The 19,539-nt window shown below is 50.8% G+C and overlaps 1 protein-coding gene across 5 annotated transcripts in view; it reads left to right on the forward strand.

The window, feature by feature from the left end:
- Nucleotides 1-5,431: 5,431 nt before the first annotated feature.
- Nucleotides 5,432-19,539, forward strand: part of Ldlrad4 (low density lipoprotein receptor class A domain containing 4) — a 381,472-nt gene continuing 367,364 nt past the window's right edge. For 3 of the 5 annotated variants that reach the window (XM_026401978.2, XM_026401982.2, XM_077792397.1), the window contains exon 1: nt 6,026-6,115. The gene's annotated coding sequence lies outside the window, so the exon portion shown is untranslated. Of the gene's footprint in view, nt 5,510-6,025; nt 6,116-6,774; nt 7,031-19,539 lie in introns of those variants that run through there. The other 2 variants (XM_026401980.2, XM_026401979.2) reach the window with 2 other exon arrangements.

The following is a 19,539-nucleotide window of genomic DNA, read 5'->3' on the forward strand; positions in this document are numbered from 1 at the left end:
GATAAATACCTTTGATGATCAGTTTAAAAGGAGGAAGGGTTTGTTTTGACTCATGGTTTCAGAGGTTCTGATCCCTCGTTGCACGTCCAAAGACCTAACTTCCTCCCCTAGGCCCCGCCTCCCCCAGGCCCCGCCTCCCCGGCCCCCCGCCTCCCCAGGCCCCGCCTCCCCAGGCCCTGCCTTCCCCAGGCCCCGCCTCCCCCTCCAACAGCACCATGGGCTGGGCTCTTAACTTGTGGGCCTTAGGGGATTTCAGGTCTCCACTATAGCACTGGATGCAGTTCCTCTTTGCTAGTCCCCTGAGAGAAGTGGCCCTAGTGCAGAGTGACCTTGCCTTACAGTCTTCCTACTTGCAACGAATTCTCCTTACACACACACATACACGCACACACTAGACATATAGAGTTCACTTATTTTAGGTGTGCAACTATTGAGTTTTCTCTATGTACATCCCCCTGCAACCACACCCAGACCAAAATACACCCCACTTCACGCCCGGCCCCCAGTATTCTCCTTTGCCCTTTCTGCTTACTGTCCAGAGGAAACCAGTGTCCTGACTTCTGTCACCATCCGTTGGCTTCCTCTGCTTTGGAACATCATACCGATACGACCACACGTAACTCTTCTTTTGTGCCTGTCTTCTGCCACTCAAGTTTCTGGGACATTGATCCATGCTGTGTATGCCAGCAGTTTAATAATTTTAGAATGGTGGCATGGTCGTCCCTTGTGTGAATGAACCAAAATCTATTTCTCCTTTATCCACAGATGGACACTGGGTTGTTTCCACTTTTTTCTTCAGAATTTCAATGAACAAACTGGACACACACACCTTCCTCCTCGCAGTTGAGGGCCTCCTGCCCCCACTTCTCATTGCCCTCTGAAGAGTAGAATTGCTGCCTGTGTGAGTCCCGTAGCTCCCCCTCCTTGTTGATGCTTAGAATTGTCAGTCTTTTCCATTTTAGCCAGTGGGAGTATTTTTCTGTGAGTTCTGTAATTTAGGGGTTTTGTTAAGTACCTTATTAAGTTGTTCTTTTTTTTGGTACCAGGGATTGAACCCAGTGCTTAACCACTGGGCCACATCCCCAGCCCTTTTAATATTTTATTTAGAGGCAGGGTCTCACTGAGTTGCTTAGGCCCTTGCTAAGTTGCTAAGCTGGCTTTGAACTCGTGATCCTCCTGCCTCAGCCTCCTGAGCTGCTGGGATTCCAGGCATGTGCCACCGTGCCTGGCTTCTAGTTCGCTCATGTTTGATGGAACACTGTGGGAGATTGAGGTGGCATGGTCTCTACAGATGACCAGTCTCCAGCCAAGATGGACATGCACGGGTGTGTGATCCTGTCCGGATTTGGTCAGAAAAACAGAACCTTGGTAAGTGGCATGAAAGTGGGGTGTATAATGGGCAGTTGGGGGCTGGTGAGACGTCTGTGGAAAGCCAAGGAAGGTTCTGGGACTGGCAAGTCTGAGCCATGGGAAGAAAGCCTGGCTGTGGCATGGGGAGGGGGCAGGGCAAACTGCACACCAAGGGCAGCCGCAGGGACTCACCAAGCAGGACTGCTTTCTGCCTTGAAATTCAACAAGCCAGGACCCACAGAGCGGCTGGGGACCTTCACACCCTGACCAGGACGCGGGGACACTGATGAGGTCGGCCTGGTGGGGACAAAGGGATCTCAAGCCAAGGGGAAGGGAGGGCTTCCTGGAGCCCGGAGCCCCACAGTCCCGCCCTGTAGAGCAGGATGGCTCCCGCTTGCCTTTTCTCTCCCAAATTTCTCTTGTGGTCTATCCATGCTTCCTGGGACCCTCCAGGAAAAGACCCCTGGGAATCAGGGGTCCAGTCTGGCCAGCTGGGCACATCACAAAGTGCCCAGAGAACCTTCCTTGCTTGTAAGGAAGTGAAAAGAACTGAAAGGTAGGGGGCATTTATTTGGGGCCAGATACTGTGCTGATGCTTGTTGACTCACCGACAATCTACGGGCGAGGCGAGGTCCAGAAAGAAAGGGCCCGCAGGGAGGCCCGAGTGGTCACTGCAGAGGGAATGAACCCTGAGAGGCTCTGTCAGGATGTGGGCTACCTTGGGGGGCAACCAGGTACCAGAGGAGGCAGAAGCTGGACCAGGACAGACGGATGAGATGCAGGTGTCCAAGGGCCACTGGTGACCTTTTGAATGTTTATAAGTCATTTGAAAAGACACGTGTCATTGCTCTGAAGTTTTTCATCACTGATGTACAGTTAATAAACGTAACTGGGTTTAGATTGATAATGTTTGAGGTAGTAATTTGTCTTTTCGTTTTCCTTTACCCCTGTTCCTTCAAGAGAGAGCAGGTAACTATGTTTTTGGTTTTTGCCCAACGAAGAGTTTTGTAGCAAGGCAAAGAAGTTGTTCCAAACATTTCTCTTTCTGCCTTCTTGAATTTTTCTTTTTCTGGTACTGGGTACTGAACCCAGGGGTTCTCTACCCTGAGTTGCATCCCCAGTTCTTTTCGTTTTTTTAAAAATTTTATTTTAAGAGAGGCTCATGGTAAGTTGCTGAGGCTGATCTCAAACTTGCCATCCTCCTGCCTCAGCCTCCTGAGTAGCTGGGATCACAGGCACCTGCCAGTGCTTCTGGATGATTTTAGTCCTCATCCCAAAGAAGGAGGAATGCAATTTGTGGGTCCTGGAGCATGAGGAGTAGCAGAATCCCGGGGAGTATTTATATGGGCAGATGGCCAATGTCACAAAAGATCCCAGGAGACAGGAATTAGTGTTGTCTCCACTTTACAGATGAACAGTGAGGCAAAATGGTGCCGGGAACGGGATGAGACGTACCCGTGGCATTGTGGAGGCACGTCTCCTGGAGATGCTCATCCGTGGATTCTGATCCTGGGTATCTGTCTAGGCTGGAGGTCTCACTTTTCCTAGAACCAGAATTACTCACGATGTAAGTTTCTCCATCTTGTTTCCTCCTCTGATTCTTATTTAAATTAAAGGGTACAAAGAGTAGGATGGATCATTCTGGAAAGCTTAAGTTTCATCTAAATGTTATGTGTGTGATCCAAGTCGAGGAATTATGTCCTCTGACTCACATTTATCTTGTGGTCACTTTGGGCCCTCAGATTCACTTTTTTTCAACAACTGCTCATGTTTGCCTTTTTTATTTTTGTTTCCTTAGATGACTGGCTAGTAACCTTCCATGGACCAAGCATGGGCGGGGCATACGTGTCATGAAATAAAACAATACATTTACGGTGAAAAAAAAAAAAAAACTTCACTTCCTATTCCTTGAAGCCAATTTTAGCTGATTTCTAACCAGTGAAGTAATATTTTACTTCAGTATTGTTTACTCGTGTATCTCAATACCAGGCTCCACTCACTCAACAAAAATCCTTGGAGCCTTTAGTGGGCTTTGGGCTCTGTTATTGTGTACTGGGGGTAGAGATTCGCTTCTAGACTGAGCAAAAGAAAGCTCTTGCTCTCCTGAGGTTCAGTCTGGGTTTGCGGATTGAATACCACAGGTTGCTAAAGGTCAGGAGGAAGCGGACATACAATTGTGGTGAATTTCACAGACAAAAAATGTGTATCTCAAAAACTCTTCCACTGTCATTGTCTGTGCACACGTGTGTGTGTGTTTGTGTGTGTGTGTGTGTGTGAGAGAGAGAGAGAGAGAGAGAGAGAGAGAGAGAGGGTGTTAGTTTAGAAGGGAAGGGAACAGCTGAAATGCAAAACAAATACAGGGGGCACAGAGTGGAAAATCCAGGGACACCTTCCTCCCTTAGCTGTTCTAGAAATAGAAATAGAGGTCTGTGTTCTCAGTTAAAAACATGGAAGACAAGAAAAGGCAATTGGAGATGAAGATTCCTCTCAAATGGTAAAAGAGGTTATGATTTTAAAACTCAGCCTTCAATTTAAAGGAGTTAAATGATATACACTGAAATAGAAGACAAGCTGTCTTGAGGATTTGGAAAAGCATTTTCTTCTTCCATGCGGGGGGGGGGGGGTTAGAAAGAAAGGCTATTTTTCCTTCCATCCAAACAGGGCAAGAGCACAGTACCTCCAGCCCCAAAGCATGAGAGCGGCTGTCAGTGTAGTGGGCACTTGTGTACATAACATACAAACAAAGTGTATGCTTATCAGGTTCAGATAATTAAGCACTTACCAACTCACTGCTCATTTTTTAAAAGTTTGCCCTAGCAGCCAGATCCACAGTTCATCCACTAGTCTACATGCTTCTCCATTAGTTGGGGACCAGGGCATTCCCAAGGGGACCCGCACAGTGCTTGGGAAAGAGCAGAAGCTGTCAGTTGCTTCGGGCTTTGCTCCAAAGAACTGGATGTCAAAACTGCTGTAGGTAGGTGGCAGTGTGGTATGCTGGTTCAACACCCAGCTTTAAATGTACCCAGTTAGCACTGTTAACCATCTCTTTGTGGTCTGGGAGCAAACTGTGAAATCATTCATAGTCTCAACTTCTCATCTGTAAAACAGAGAATAGCTTCCACAGTTCTTTCAAAGATTAAAATAACCAGTGAAAAGAGCCTAGTAAATGTTCTTAATCAAGGTAGTTTTTATTACCTTACATATGAGCACTGACCAAATGAGAGTGATTATCATGACGGCTGACTAGACTAGCTGAAGACTGAGAGGAAATTGAACAAAGCCAACATTCCACTAACTGAAAGGTTACTGGTTCACTCATTTGTCATGGAACACTGAGGTAAATCTAGATCGAGGGTGGCGTGCTCAGATTTCCAAAGACCCATTTCTCTTGTATTATGGAAGTATGCGCTGGTCAACTTTCTGGAGGGGGCAGGGGAAAGACTTGAAAATCCTTATCCCTTTAATGAGCTGCATCTTTGTTAAACCCAGCCTGAAAATCCAGGTAGTGTAGTACACCTGAGGGGGCTTTTGCTTTGGCACAGGGACTTCCTAATTTTGGCATAAGGGACTTCCTAATTTATTCAAACACCAGTGTGCCAGCGCGGTCATCCATCTCCATCAAACATGGTTGGGGTGGTCAGTGTTAATGCTTGTACATCTGGAGAACAAAATGACGTGTTTTCTGCACCCAAGTGGAGGTCAAGTCCTGGCCTTCAAGGAGAAAGAGTCACAGTTTCAAGAGGAAAAATCCATCTGACCTCCAGTCCGAAGCCATTTCCCTTCAAGAGGGCGGGGTCCTAAGAGGGCCACAGAGTGGAGTCCAGCCCCGCGGGCTCACCGAGTATTGGCCTCATACTAGGTGTCCTGCGGTCCCTCTGCGTGTTTCTGAGCTGGTGCCCAAGTCCCGCGGCCGGTAATAGGTGCACTGAACAGGCCAGCACCCCCTCCCGAGACTGTCCCCGCTCTGCAGACCGCCAGCCGGCTCCTCGGCGCCCCTGCCCACCGCCTCTCCGCGCCGCCTGGAGTTCCCGGTGCGGCCGGCGGTGGGCGCGCGCCCCACGAGCCGGAGCCCTGCGCCGGAGGGCGGCCGGCCACCCCGCTGAGCCGGGGGTCCCGCGGCCTGGGCGCCCGCTCGCCTCCCCGCACGCAGCCGGCAGAGGTCGGTGCGGGCTGCGCGCCGCGGGGTCTGGGCGGGGACCCCTCCCCCGCCCCCGCGGCCTGGCGGCGCGCCGGGTCCCCGCCGCAGCGCGGGGAGGAGGAGGGCGCAGAGGCTGGCGGAGTTGGAGACCGACAGCCTCGGCGCGCACAGTTACGGCTGGAGGCCGGCGGCGGCGGGAGGCGGGCCTCTCCCCCGGCGACTGGAGGCGGGACACCTCCCCGGCGGTCCGGGCTCCGGCTCCCCTGCGCCCCCCGCCCGAGGCTGCACACCCGGCCCGGCGCGATCCGCTGGCCCTGCCCGCCCCGCGCGCCGCCGCGGCCGGCCGGGGATCCTCGGCGAGCCGGGGAGGAGCTGCCGCCGCCGCCGCCAGACAGGCTGCGAGTCCCTGGGAAAGTGAAAGGGGGGCGGGGAGCGCGGGGGCGGCCCGGGTGGAAGGTCCCCGGCTCTTAAAGAGACCCGGCGCGCCGCGCCGCGCTCCCCGCCGGCCCGCTGCGCACCCCCGCCGCGGTGGCCCGGCGCCCCTCCCCCGCAGCCCGCAGGCCCGGGTGGCCCCGCGAGCCGCACTGCGGGCGGTCCCCCGCCTCCGCTCCCGAGGGCCGGCCGCAGGTGAGTGCCGACCCGGGGTGGCCGCTGTGGTCGCTGCGGCTGGCTGAAGTTCACCGCCGCGTTGGGGCGGGAGGAGGGCGGCCGAGGGGGGCCGGGACTCCGGACAGGACGCTCCTGGACCGAGACGTCCGCCAGCCTGCGCCGTCTGCGGGGCCGGAGGGAGCGGCCCGGCGCCGCGATCCCTCCCTGCGCGGCGCGTCCCCCCCCCCCCAGACCTGCGCGAGGTCCGTGAGGCTGTGTCACGGGTGGGCACCGGGGCGTCCCAGGCGCTGGCTGGGGGGACAGCGTGCTCGGCTGCGAGAACCTCGTCCACCCCCACCCTGTGTCCCGCTGTTGCAGGACTCGGGTCCGCCCCGCCCGGAGGCCGGGATGGGCGCGGGGGTGGCTGCCCAAAGTGTCTGCACTCTTAGGCCTCTCGGTGAACCGCTGCAGGCAGGGGGACTGGAGGTCAGCAGGAAGCGGGAAGACCGGGCAGGACCTTGCCAAGGAGTTTGCGGGAAGGAAGTGGGGCGGGGGCGGGCCGCACCCCTCCCCGGGCTCCTGCACCCCGCGCCCCAGCACCCCGCGCTCCCGGCTCCCCAGCCCCTCGGACCCGCCTCAGCGGCGTCTCCCCGGGTCCCCCCGCGCGCGTTGACGTCGTCGCGGGGCCGCCCGGAGCTCCAGGCATTGGCTGGGAAGTCGATTGTCTTGGGCGGCTGCTTTACCCGTCGGCGGGGTCTCGAGTCCCGGAGGAAGCAGGCGAGTGTGGAATTCTCTCCGACCCTCGCGGCGGAATAAACAGGAAGCGAAGAGCACCCAGCCCGGCCCGCACTTGCCTTTGTTGAGGGGTCTGCCCTGCACAGCCCCGAGGAGGCTGCCCCGACCCCCGCCCGATGCGCCGCCCCGGGTGGGGCTGGGGGCGCGCCCTGTGAGCAGGTTGGTGGGAGTCGGTGGGCTCTGTTTAGGTCAGTCGCTAAGGTGGCGGGAAGACGTTGGCTTGTTTCGTAAACTTTTTTTTTTTTTTAAATTGGTAAAGGAGTGGGCTTCTCGGTGAAGCAGAGACTGCAGGGACCCGTGGTGGGTGGGCGGCACCTGGAGAAGGCGCCTCCTTGAGCACCTGGGCTCCCGGTCACCTGGAGAGCCACTGCCCTGGCGGTCAGGATGGCGAGAAACTCCCTGAAGCGAGTGGGGCTTCCTAGCTTCCAGCCGAGCGGAAGAATGATTGCTGAGCGGCACTGGCCACATAAACTAGCGTAATATTTTTGTTTTCCCCAAAGAATCTTTTAATTAGCTAGAATTGGATCATTTTGCTTTGCTTTGCTTTTCCTCTGTGTCTACTCCCTTCTTTTTTTCCCTCTTCTAATTATTTTGGCATCTTCCCATCCCTGGTCTCCTGAGTTAAGATTTAGTGCTGCTTTCTTGGGGTTCAATTGTGATACATACTTGTTGGTGGCCTACTATGTGCTAGGCATTGTCGGATGTGAGCTGAGATGGTGATCCCTAGAGCTACACTTCGTAAGTTATTTTAGGTAGAGGTGGATGGAGATGGTGAGTAGCATTGTCTCTTAAAAATAGGGGGCTGGGGGTGTAGCTCAGTGGTAGAAGCCTAGTTCATCCCCAGAGACAGACAGACAGACAGACAGACACACACACACACACACACACACACACACACACAACATATGGAACTATGGCTGGCATGGGGGTGGATGCCTTCCCCCAGGAAAGGGGCTGGGAAACTCCCTTTCAAAACAGCCTTCTGCACTAGTTTGACTGCCGGCCTGTCCCTGCCCTGGAGCTCCAGGACTGTGTATTGAATTCCCGGAAGGTTCTGTCAAGTGTGTGGATAATCTGCCAGTGCATCAGGTCACGCCTGCAGTTAGTCTTTTTCTAGTATTTAAATCGAGCTTCCTGTCATCTGTGAATCTGCCTTTGCACTCTGCACGGTTCTCTTCTTTGTGTTCAATAAAGGATCCTAGTATCAAATTTGAGTCATTACATACACAATGGGTAGACCCGAATGTGACCCACATGCACTTATTGGATAATAATATTTGGTTTCTGTCATCCCCATGAAATGGTATTTGATGGACCTTGCAAAGCAGTGCTTTTTAGAACATGGGGGTAAATTCCTCATGATTTTTGAAAGCTCAATTCTTTTAGGAGCTTCGCTTTGCTATTGACATCGAACATACTGTTAGGCATCAGGGCTGAAGCTGTAAATGCCAGTAAGGGGTTTGCTGTAACGGCATCATAGCTACCTTCCTCTCTTGTTTGAAAAGACTTCTCTAATTTCTCAACATTCTGCTGTTACCCTTGGAAGAGTTTGCTGTCCTTGGCCATGGTTCTAGTTCATGTAGATTTGTATTTATGTTGGAGAAGACTCCTGCCAGCAGGTTTTTAGGGCTGTCTCTTGAATCCTCTTGGGGGCTTGGTTTGCATGACCACAATCCTGCAGTGGAACCCAGCCAGTGCCAGCTGCTTATTAAGGGATTTTGTGCCAATTTGTTGGCACGTCGTTTGAGATTCAACAGTCCTCTCCTCCCCCTCCCCCACCAGAATATATACATACACAGACAAATATTTATTTCCCCCCAACTGCTGACAGTGTTCTAAGAATAGTTTTCTTGCCTGGCACAGGGAGAGCGAGGACCCGTCTGCAGAGGTGTTTACAGTTTGGGGCCATGCTGTAGGCTGGGTTGACTTAGCAGCCTGGCAGAGCAGCCTTGTGGCTCATGGGGCACAGTCTGGTTTTTCTCTGGGCTGCTGGAGGGGTAACTGCCCAACCTGACAAGGCACGAAAGAAAGGGGAGAGTGACTTTTGCTCTTGTGAGTAGTTTCTGGCCAGCCGGAAATAGAGCTCCCTCCGGATCCCTGTGCGTTTACACTGCGAGAAGTTACCTGTGGTGGTGTATAGGAGGCACTCTCTGTGCCATCATGTAAAACCAAAGCCTCTTTGGGGCTCTGGGCAGGAGTGCAGATTGCCCAGATGTTCCCAGAAGCCCTTGGCTTGTTTCTTCTCTTCTTTCTTCTGCAGCTGGGCCTATGGAGTCTCCATGCGGTGTCCGTCCTTCATGGCAAGAATTAATACAAAAGAAGTCATAGCTGTAAAAGAAGAGCAGACCCTTTTTAAAAAATATTTATTTTTTTGATTGTAGGTGGACACAATATCTCCATTTCATTTTTATGCGGTGCCATTATTTTTTTGATGTCAAAATGGCTCTCTACTAACATGGGCTGAGTTAGTGGCAATTGGATCTTGATCTATATGATGATGTCCATGTAAAGTGATTCTTAAGTTTTAAAATGGGAGTGTAAAAGTTCTGCCTACTTTGAAAATGTAGGCCACGAGACCTGCCACTTTTGGGGGGAGAGATTTTTTTTGTTGTGGCCATCGTTTGTTTCTTGTTAGGAAACTCAGAGCAAAAAAGCAAGTACCTGTACCCTTAATTGCTTTAGAAATATTGGGTTTAGATTCCTAATTAATATCATTTTTCCCCCTCTGACACAGGAAGACTTGAAAACAATGTCTGTGTTGTCGCATCTCTGTGTGATTTAAGTATGGATTGCTTTTCTTTGAATTCCCACTAAAAATGGTACTTTGGCCTTTTAAGCTGTTTTTCTGAGGACTTTTCTTTCCACCAAGCTGTTTTCCAGCTAGGTCTTGGAAATTACGAAGAACATAGCTATAATTTCTCCCTTGATTGGCAGCTGAGAGCTTTCCCGGACAAAAATAAGGCTGTACTGTGCCAAATGGTTGACTTTTCTAGAATAAAAACTCTAAAGGGTATGCAAAAAGTCCTCTGGTTAATATATTGGCATTCCCAGAACCCACTAAAACTCCGGCAGCCTGCCAGACTGCACTTAATGAGGACGCAGAGTCTGGCTCAAGTCCCCATGAGCAGAAGGGGGTGGGCGCTGGATGTCCACACCCTTTATTAATTTTTAATGACTGTACTTTTGTTTTGCAAATTTTGCTTAGTGCTCCCCTCACCACTGACCCCTGCTACCACAGACCCCCTCCCTATCTATTTAGATGTTCAAGGTTAAGAATCCTGCTGAGAGATCTCTTCTGTTTTCTTGGTTCTTTTGTTGTTGGTTTTCTATCCACCCCCCCACCCCCACCTTTATTTTTGGAAAAGGAAGAGAGGAAGGGAACACAGAGGATGGCAACTTTTTTTTTTTTTAATGATGCTTTATTGTCTGCTGGAAAAAGAGAAGCATTTATGAAACTTTAAGTTTGGCAGACAGTTTATATGACAGTGCAAGTTGGTGCTTGCCAAGCTCCAGACAGATTGTTAATGTTACATGACAGGGATAAATAAATTACTGCTGTCTGCAACAGCTAGCACTGCAAGTGCTCTGCAGCCCTGGCTGGCGGGCGCTGCTTCCCGGGGCCTGGTGGCTGTGCAGCTGCAGGCAAGGTCTCCGCCTGCTGCCTAGAACGCTGGGACTTGGTTCGGAAATGAAAAGGGTGTGTCTCCTGCTTTTATTTTTGGCTGTGCTGCAGGGCCACAGAATCCACGTAGCAACTCCCAGTCCTTTTATTTGCTAGGCTGCTCCCAGGCCCCAGCTCTGGTCCACACCCACATTCCTCCCGCACACCAGGGAATAGGGTACCTAGTCTTCTTCCCAGACCTACACTTTGTTCTGAGCTGCTCAGAGCCTGAGGTCCCACAGCCTAGTTCCAAACTGTTGACAGTTGTGTTCCTTCTGCAGGTGTACACACTGGGAACAAATTGTCTGCACCAGATAAGTGGTGCTGCCCTGGGAGGAGGAGGCTGGGTGGCACTCCTTGGGCATAATGTACTTTCATCGTGGGCAATTTGGAGACTCAGCTGGCAGAGTGACAGGTGTAATGAACTTAATGGTCGTGCTCTAGTTGTTAGTGGACACGCTGCTCATGTTACAAAGCCACCTCATATGTGGGGCCCCTGCCAAATGACTCGCTTTTCTCTTTGCAGACAGGACTCCGGGGCTGGCCTCTTGGAGTGGCACTAAGGTCAGGAATTGGGTGTTGTGAGCAACGGGTCCTAAAGGGACTGGAGATTGTCTGAGTGAGACTTCAGGGGGGAAAGACCCGCGCCATCCACCCTGGCCAGTCCTTCCTCCACACTGGGTGTGGCAGGGACTCTCTGGGTGTGCGTGGACTTCCTGTCTTGGGGTTTGCAGATGGAGGCTTGTGGTTCCTGTGTGCTGGCTGGCCACTGTTCTCCAGAAATGGGCTGGGCCTGCAGCTGGCAGGGGCACAACTAGGCATTGTTCCCATCGTCTGTGGCCCCAGGGCTGGCAACCTGTGCAGAGCTGGGCCGGGATTTCCATGGTTCAGGCTCATTGGTCTGTCCTAAGGAAAGAGCAGGAGAGCCCACAGAAGGAGGCCAGGCTGCTTTCTTCTGGCTCCTTGACCTCTGGCCAGACCTGCCTTAACCCAGGGCCCTTGATCAGCTCATAGCAACAGCAGTTCCCAACACAGAGGGCTGTTCACTGTGCGCCAGGCTGTGGCCTTAGTGCTGTACATCTATTACGAATTTCATCCTCCTAGCAGTTCTGTGACATAGATGGGCCTGCTGTCCCCATTGCACAGATACTAGGAAAGAAGTTGTCCAATGTCACACAGTGGCCTGTGACCACCCCCGGTAGTCTGGCTCCAGAGACTGGAGCTGCCTGAGGTTGGGCCCATGTCTGAAATTCTTCATCAGGACCACTCAGGAGCTAGTGAAGGAGGACAGTGACATTCCTCTCCCTGCCTCTGTACAGGACCCTGAGGGACTCTGGCCGGCCACACCCCAAGCTTGGCCTCCCGGCCCTGTGGTACACTCGCTCTGACCTCCTCTCTGCTCTCAGTTCTGCTCCCTGCTCTCTGCCTGTCTTGCCCATGGCAGTTCTGCCACACAGGCCCTTGAAAGCCCCTCTGCTCTGTGTCCTGCAGGGTCTCTGGGTGCGTCTGTCAGAGTGTACGCCCATCTCCTAGGGGTGAAGCCGAGGCCTGCAGCAGCAGCTGTCTGCGTGGGGCTGAGGGGAGGCTGGGAAGGCCTCTCCTCAGGTGTCCCTTCACGCAGCAGGGTCCAGGTCATCCAGAGAACAAGACTGTGACTCTCATGTTTGGAAAAAAAAATTGCATTTGATCTTGAAGATTCTCTCTTTGGCTTCATGACATAGAATCATTAGCCACACATTGACATATACTTCCTGTGACACTGTCCATGGGGACTAAAGAGAGTTCCCAGGAGACACGAATGTAATTGTGCCTGGCAGGACAGACCTTCTGTTTCTTGAGAACCTTCCATGGCAACAGGGCAGAGAAAGAGCCCATCACAGTCCTGAGCCCCAGCCCCAGCAGGAGTTTCCTTGGAATTGGTGGCTGGGATATGTGCTGTCTTCTGTATAAATACCCTCCATGGCAGGACGCTTTGGAACCTTTGTGGCGTTTGAGTCACACACCAGCTGGGAAGGGGGTGGGTGAGTTGTTGAGGAGATGGAGGCCACTCCTGGGACTGGCCTGGCCTGGACTCGGTCTTCCCCGTCCATCTCCAAGCACAGTTGGCATCCAGGACTGGGGCCTGGCTTGGAGGGGCCACTCCCATTGGCACCTGCAGAAAAAAATAGTTTTCTTTTCCTGAATTTGTGCTTCCTGAAGATAATTAGGAAATACAAAGAGAAACAAAGAGGAGCCAGGCATGGTGGCCCCACCCACCCCTAATCCCAGCAGCTTGGGAGGCTGAGGCAGGAGGATCCTGAGCTCAAAGCCAGCCTTAGCAATGGCAAGGCACTAAGCAACTCAGTGAGACCTAAATAACATACAAAATAGGACTGGGGGACGTGGCTCAGTGGTTGAAGTGCCCCTGAGTTCAATCCCTGGTACTCCTCCCAAAAAAAGGTTGGGGATATAGCTAGGTGGTAGAGCCTCCCCAACTCAATTCCCAGTGTCTAACACACACACACACACACACACACACACACACACACAGAAGAAAATAAAAGACTGAAATTACTACATTCTACTACCTCTAGGGATGATCAGTGTAAACATTAAATTCTTTCCAGACTTATTGATTGATTAATTACAAAATCATATGTAGAATTTTATTGATTAATTTTGAATCATGTATAGAATCTATATACTTTTTCTTTTTAAGCATTCTATCATGAACATTTTCCATGTGATTTCAATATTGTACCCAAATACTACTTCTGATCACTGTATAATATCCTACTCTGTGGCCATATGGTGATTTTTTTTTTTAAAGCAATTTCAGGACATTGAGACTACTGCTCGTTTTCTCTATTTTCAATAATACTACATTGAACTTTTTAAAAATTATATTCTATTTGATTCCTAAAGGGAAGTTTGGTGTGAGAATTTCCCCCCACCTTTTTTAAAAAGATATTTTTTTAGCTGTGGTCAGACACAATACCTTTGTTTTACTTATTTATTTTTATGTGGTGCTGAGGATCGAACCCAGAGCCTCACATGTGCTAGGCGAGTGCTCTACTGCTGAGCCACAACCCCAGCCCTTTCCCTACCTTTTTTAATTGGTGCATTATAGTCGTACATAATGGTGGAACTCATTGTTACATATTTGCACATGTGCATGATATACCAACATAATTTGGCCAATATGGGTGTGAGAACGTTTTAGGGTCCTCCAAAAGTATTGCCATATTGGTTTTGGGACCCTGGGGATGGAGGCTACTCCCCCTCCCATAGACAGTGGGACGAATGTTACGGTGAAAATGCCTGTGAACTTGGCATTGAAATGGTATGGTGCTTTCATTTCCCTTCCCATCCCTTTATTCTAAAAATCTGGGTTTGCATCATCTTGATCCTAGGTGGGGAGAGTTGCTGTTTGCTACAGTGTCATTCAGGGCAAAGGCAGCTACGTTAATGGACCGTCTCATCCGGAGGTATAGGACCTTTGTGTTATTTTACATAGGAATTAAATTCTACTTAATAGATTAAGGGCAATAAACAGTCTGGTGATAAACACACACACACACACACACACACAGAGTTTTATTTTCATTCTTTGGTGCTGAGTATTGAACCCAGAACCTCTCGAGTGCTACCATGGAGCTGCACTCCCAGGATTTAGGACTACAGATTGCTCTTGGTCTCTCCCCCACTGTCCTGACCTCCTGCCTGGGGCACACTTGGAGCCACAGTGGAGGAATGAGGGCCAGCACAGGGAGCAACTGGCTGCTGCCATATCCATGTGCTACCTGGCTCCGTCCCTTCTGAATGACCACTCTATGAGACCCATAGGTCTGGTCTGCTTGTGGTCCCACGCCTGAGCATGCAGGTGGAAGACTGGGAGATATGCCCATGGTTCACCTGACAGTGGATGCTCCTGCTGTAGGCCTGTGCCCTGGAGGGAGGCCCTGCCCTCCCTCTGCACATGCCCTCAAGTCTTCCCCTTGTAGCCAGGGCCTTGGCCCTTCCAGGGTTCAGGCCACTGTCAACACCGCCTGGCCTCCTAAGTGATTGCCCCTAAAGCTGTCGAGATGACAACCAGTTCAGTAGGTGGCGATCAGCTAATCAAAGGCAGCCTTTCACCGAGAGGTTGGAAACCACTGGAGTGGAGACTGTTTTTGTGCTGGTTGGCGGGAGCAGGATGCACCAGTGCCCCTCGGCCTGGTGGCACTTAGTGTGGTCATGTCCACAGGCACCTGCATCCTCTGGGTGGGGAGCCAAGTATGGTGTGGGGTGCTCATCTCAGGGTGGTGTGTGCTGTGTGGCACTCCCCTGCCCTTGGGTGCTCCTCAGGCTGGCGTTGCCTGGTAGACAGTGAGCAGGGTTCATGACACGGGTGGACATCGTTCTCTGTCTGTGCACAGCCTTCATGGAGCTGCCCAGGGGAGTGAGTGCAGACATGCAGGGCAGAGGGCAGCTCAGCCGGTGGCGGTTTGCTCATGGAGATGTCATGCCCTGTCTCCCTGGCTCTGGGTGTTTGGTGTCTGGGTGTCTGGGTTCTTGCCATCTGCCTGGCCGCTTAGTCACTGCCTCGCCCTGTTCCAGGGACACACCTTCTCTCACCTGTGCCAGGCAGTGGGGATAGTGCCAAGGCCGTGGTGTTGGAGGCTGCTGGGGACCACTATGGGGTGGTGGCCTCCAGCTGGGTCCCTCCGTGTCTTCTAAAGGAGAGCACACTTATGCTGTGGTCCTTAGCAGGGCTCTGTTTCTGAAACGAGGCAGTCGTGTGGAGGGGCGGTTCCTTCGGGAGCTGTGTGCGGTATGTGGAGGGTGCTGGAACGTTCACCGGGACGAGTCTGAGTGTCTAGAAAATGCACCTGTGTGCCTCCCCCTGTTATTGGTGGGCACATGGGACACTGCCAGGCTTTCACTTGGTTTGCCCTTTGCCAGGTGTCTTGCTCCCATACAGTGTCCCTGTGCTTCCCTTTGGACATTGTACATGCAGAATCTATAGGGTGCAGGTGACATTGACAGTTGACTGGGTTGAGAGTTTGTTTTTGTTCTTCTCTGGCTATTCAGATAAATAGTACACTTTTGTTGTTGTTGCTGGAGATTGAACCCAGGTGTACTCTACCACTAAGCTCCATTCCCAGCCCTATCTTTTTTTTTAAAAAAAAATTTTTCTTTGTTTATTGTAATTTGTTATGTATGGCAACAGAATGCATTACAATTCATAGTACACATACAGAGCACAATTTTTCATGTCTCTGGTTGTACACAAGTAGAGTCACACCATTTGTGTCTTCATACATGTACTTTGGGTAATGATGTCTATCTCATTCCCTTGTCTTTCCTACCCCCCTTCTCTCCCTCCCCTTTTCTCTTTTGATGTATCTATACACTAAAAAAAAACAAAACAAAACAAAAAAAAACACCCAAATAACCAAATCAATAAATGGGCCTAGGAACTGAACAGACACTTCTCAGAAGAGGATATATAATCAATTAACAAATATATGAAAAAATGTTCATCATCTCTAGCAATTAAAGAAATTCAAATCAAAACTACTCTAAGATTTCACCTCACTCCAGTCAGAATGGCAGCTATTAAGAATACAAACAACAACAGGTGTTGGCAAGGATGTGGGGAAAAAGGTACACTCATACATTGCTGGTGGGACTGCAAATTGGTGCAGCCAATATGGAAGGCAGTATGGAGGTTCCTTGGAAAACTGGGAATGGAACCACCATTTGACTAGGTTTATACCTTTGGTTTATACCCAAAGGACTTAAAAAACAGCATACTATAGGGATATAGCCATGTTAATGTTTATAGCAGCACAATTCACAATAGCTAAACTGTGGAACCAACCTAGATGCCCTTCAGTAGATGAATGGATAAAGAAAATGTGGTATATATATACACAATGAAATATTACTCAGCAATAAAAGAGAATAAAATCATGGCATTTGCAGGAGTTGTAGAATATAATGCTAAGTGAAATTAGCCAAAAAACCAAATGCTGAATGTTTTCTCTGATTTAAGGCTGCTGATTCATAATGTGGTGGTCGGGGGCATGGAGGATTTGATGAACTCCCAGCCCTATCTGATTTTGTAAGACAAGGCCTCACTAGGTTGCTGAGACTGGTCTTGAACTTTTGATCCTCCTGCCTCAACCTCCTGAGTTGCTGGGATTACAGGTGTGTACTACCATGCAGGGCAGATGTTATATTTTTTTTAAACCCTTAAAATCCTATTGAAATATAAGATTCAAATTTTTTACTTCTAAACTAGATAGAAGTAGACTGAGGTCTGGGGATTAAATTCTTAATTTTTTTTTTGTAGTTGTAGATGGACAGAATGCCTTTATTTTTTTTTTGTCTATTTTTATGTGGTGCTGAGGATGGAACCCAGTGCCTCACGCTTGCTAGACAAGTGCTTTGCCGCTGAGCTACAGCCCCAGCCCTAAAATATTTTTATACATCTGAAGAGGAATAAAAAAATAAAAAGCTTACGTAGATTCACAACTGGCTATGCATAGTCAGTTAGTCCAGGAAGATCATGGCATTTGTGTTCTGATAAAGTTGAACGTTGAATGGAGATGGAGTTACATAATGGATCTCTTAGGGCACAGCTCTGGAGTGTGAGTCATGCCCTTTGATTGGGGTAACATGGTTTATTGGTTGAGCTTCTAAAATCTGGGCCCTAGGGAAAGGTCCCTGTTCTGCTGACTGCATGGAGGAGGCTGCCTCCTGCCCAGTGACCACTGGGGAGGCCCCTTTGGGGCAGAGACGAGGCCTGAGCGCCAGCCTCTGTGGGCTCCTTTGCCCGGTCCCGTCCGTCTGTGTTTGGAAGGATTTTAGATGTGTTGCCTCCTGGTTGTCAGGAAGTCTTTGCCCTTGGGGATTGCTTTGATCTGCCACTCCTCGATGTCTCTCCTGGGCTCCTGGGCTCCGGTCCAGCTCTCTAAGGCTGAGTGACCTCGGGGAGATCCTAACTCTCTGCACCTTGGCTTGCCCTTTTCTAGAGTTAACTCTTTGCTCACCTCTTAGGTTTCTGAAGGATCAGGTAAGGTCACGTGGATGCTCACCAGCTGGGAGGGGGCCAGGGCCGTAGTCAGCGCTCAGTAGACGGAAGCTGTTATGTCAGTGTATGTATTGCCAAGCTGGGTGCTGGGCAGGTGTGGTCGGAGACCCAGTGCCTGCCGTTGGGGACTTGGGGACTAAGGAGAAGATGGAAGGTGTGTATGAGAAGCAAGTAGCAAAGATAGCACATGGAGAGCAGGTTTGCCATCAAGTCTTGGGCTGCATGGTTGGTTCTAGAAAGCTTGGACAAGGAGGTCAGTGGGTTGGTTCTAGAAAGCTTCGACAGAAGGTCAGTGGGCCCTAAGGGTGGTGAGCTGTCCTGCACCCGTCCCTCCCTGCCTCCTTTCTCTCCTCCTAAACTCCCCAGATATCCAGCACTTGGCCCTGGGGCACAGAGATCAAAAGACACAGCTCTCTCCCCACACTGGGCAAGGATGGGCGGGCGTGCCAGTTGCTGCACTGGGGGACGGCCCCCAGCGAGGAGACGGAGGCAGAGCTCAGACTACTTTGGTCACAGAGAGAGACTTCAGGGAGAGGCTGCATGCTGTGGTCTGAATGCCTGTGGCCCACCCCCCAATTTGTGCATTGAAATGTCATCCCCCCTTTGGTAGTACTAAGAGGTGGGGACCTCAGGCGGTCCTTGGGTAGGGAGTGGGATTAGTGCCCTTATAAAAGATGCCTGAGGGGTTGTTCACCTCTCCTGTGGGGGACACAGAGAGCCACCTGAGAAGAGAGGAAAGGGCTCCACCAGAGGCCCAGAGGGTTCTGGAGGAAGGAGGTCTTCCGGGTGAGTGGCTGGGCACAGGAGGTCTGCCCAGGACTTGTGAAAGGAGCAGCAGCAGATAGATGTCTCAGAGGCAGGAAGGCTGGCTTCCCAGAGGGGCGACGGGATGAGAAGGTCTTGCTGGAAGGCTGAGTAAGGACGGGGCACGTGTCTGGTGAACACTGGTTGTGGCTAGCCTTTGTTTGATCATGGCTGTTCTCGCCGCATCGTGGATTGGACTGAAGTGGTAATTCTCCTGGACTTTCTTCTCATCTTTGCTGAAAACCACATCAAGCTGCGAAGAAAATGGTGAAGAAAAGTAATCCTGTTAGAACACCTACAGCCTTAGCTTTCTGTTACTGTAACAGAGACCTGAGATAATCAACTTACAAAGAGAAAAGGTTTCTTCTTTTTCTTTTCTTTTCTCTCTCTCTTTTCTTTTTATTCATGGTTTTGGAAGTTTCCATCCAGGATGGATTAGTTCTGCTTTTTGGCCTGTGATGAGGCAGCATGTCCTGATGGGAGCCAGTGGCCAAGCAAAGTAGCTCACCTCATGGACGGGAAGCAAAAGAGGAAGAAGAAGGGGCTTGGGTTTTGCTGCCCCCTACGAAGGCACATCCCAGTGACCCAGAGACCACCCGCTGGGCCCCACCTCCTAACAGTTCTGCCACTGCCAGTGGCGAGGGATGGGGGGGACCCAGCTTTTCACACACGGGCCTTTGGGGGACAGTCGAGTCTAACACCTTGGATCTGTTTTGAATCTCCAGTTTGTCTTGGAGATGCTCTTTAATACTTGCTTTCTGTTTCCGTTCCATAAAATGCGAAGGTTTCATACTCCTCGCAGTTCCCACCAGGAGCCAGGGTGATTCCTTTCACGTGGGGATATAATGCCTTCTATTTGCAAAACATTCGTAACTTTTTAAAGCTTTTCACAGACAACGTCTAATTTCGTGTTCCTTGGCTTTAAGGAACAAATAATTAATGAAAAGTACATAGAACTATAATTAATGGATTTATTTCTTCTCCTCCTCCTCTCACGTGCCTGTTAGCTGAAGGTGGAATACAGTTTGGGGTTTGTTATTTCAATGTGCAAAACCAAACTGGAAAGCCAAGTCCTATCCCTGACCAAGCCAGGCTGGGTTATTTACAGAGAGCCACCAGGTCCAAGGCACAGCAGCTGGGTGG

Source organism: Urocitellus parryii, chromosome 13 (genome assembly GCF_045843805.1).
Source record: "Urocitellus parryii isolate mUroPar1 chromosome 13, mUroPar1.hap1, whole genome shotgun sequence".
Lineage (NCBI taxonomy): Eukaryota > Metazoa > Chordata > Mammalia > Rodentia > Sciuridae > Urocitellus > Urocitellus parryii.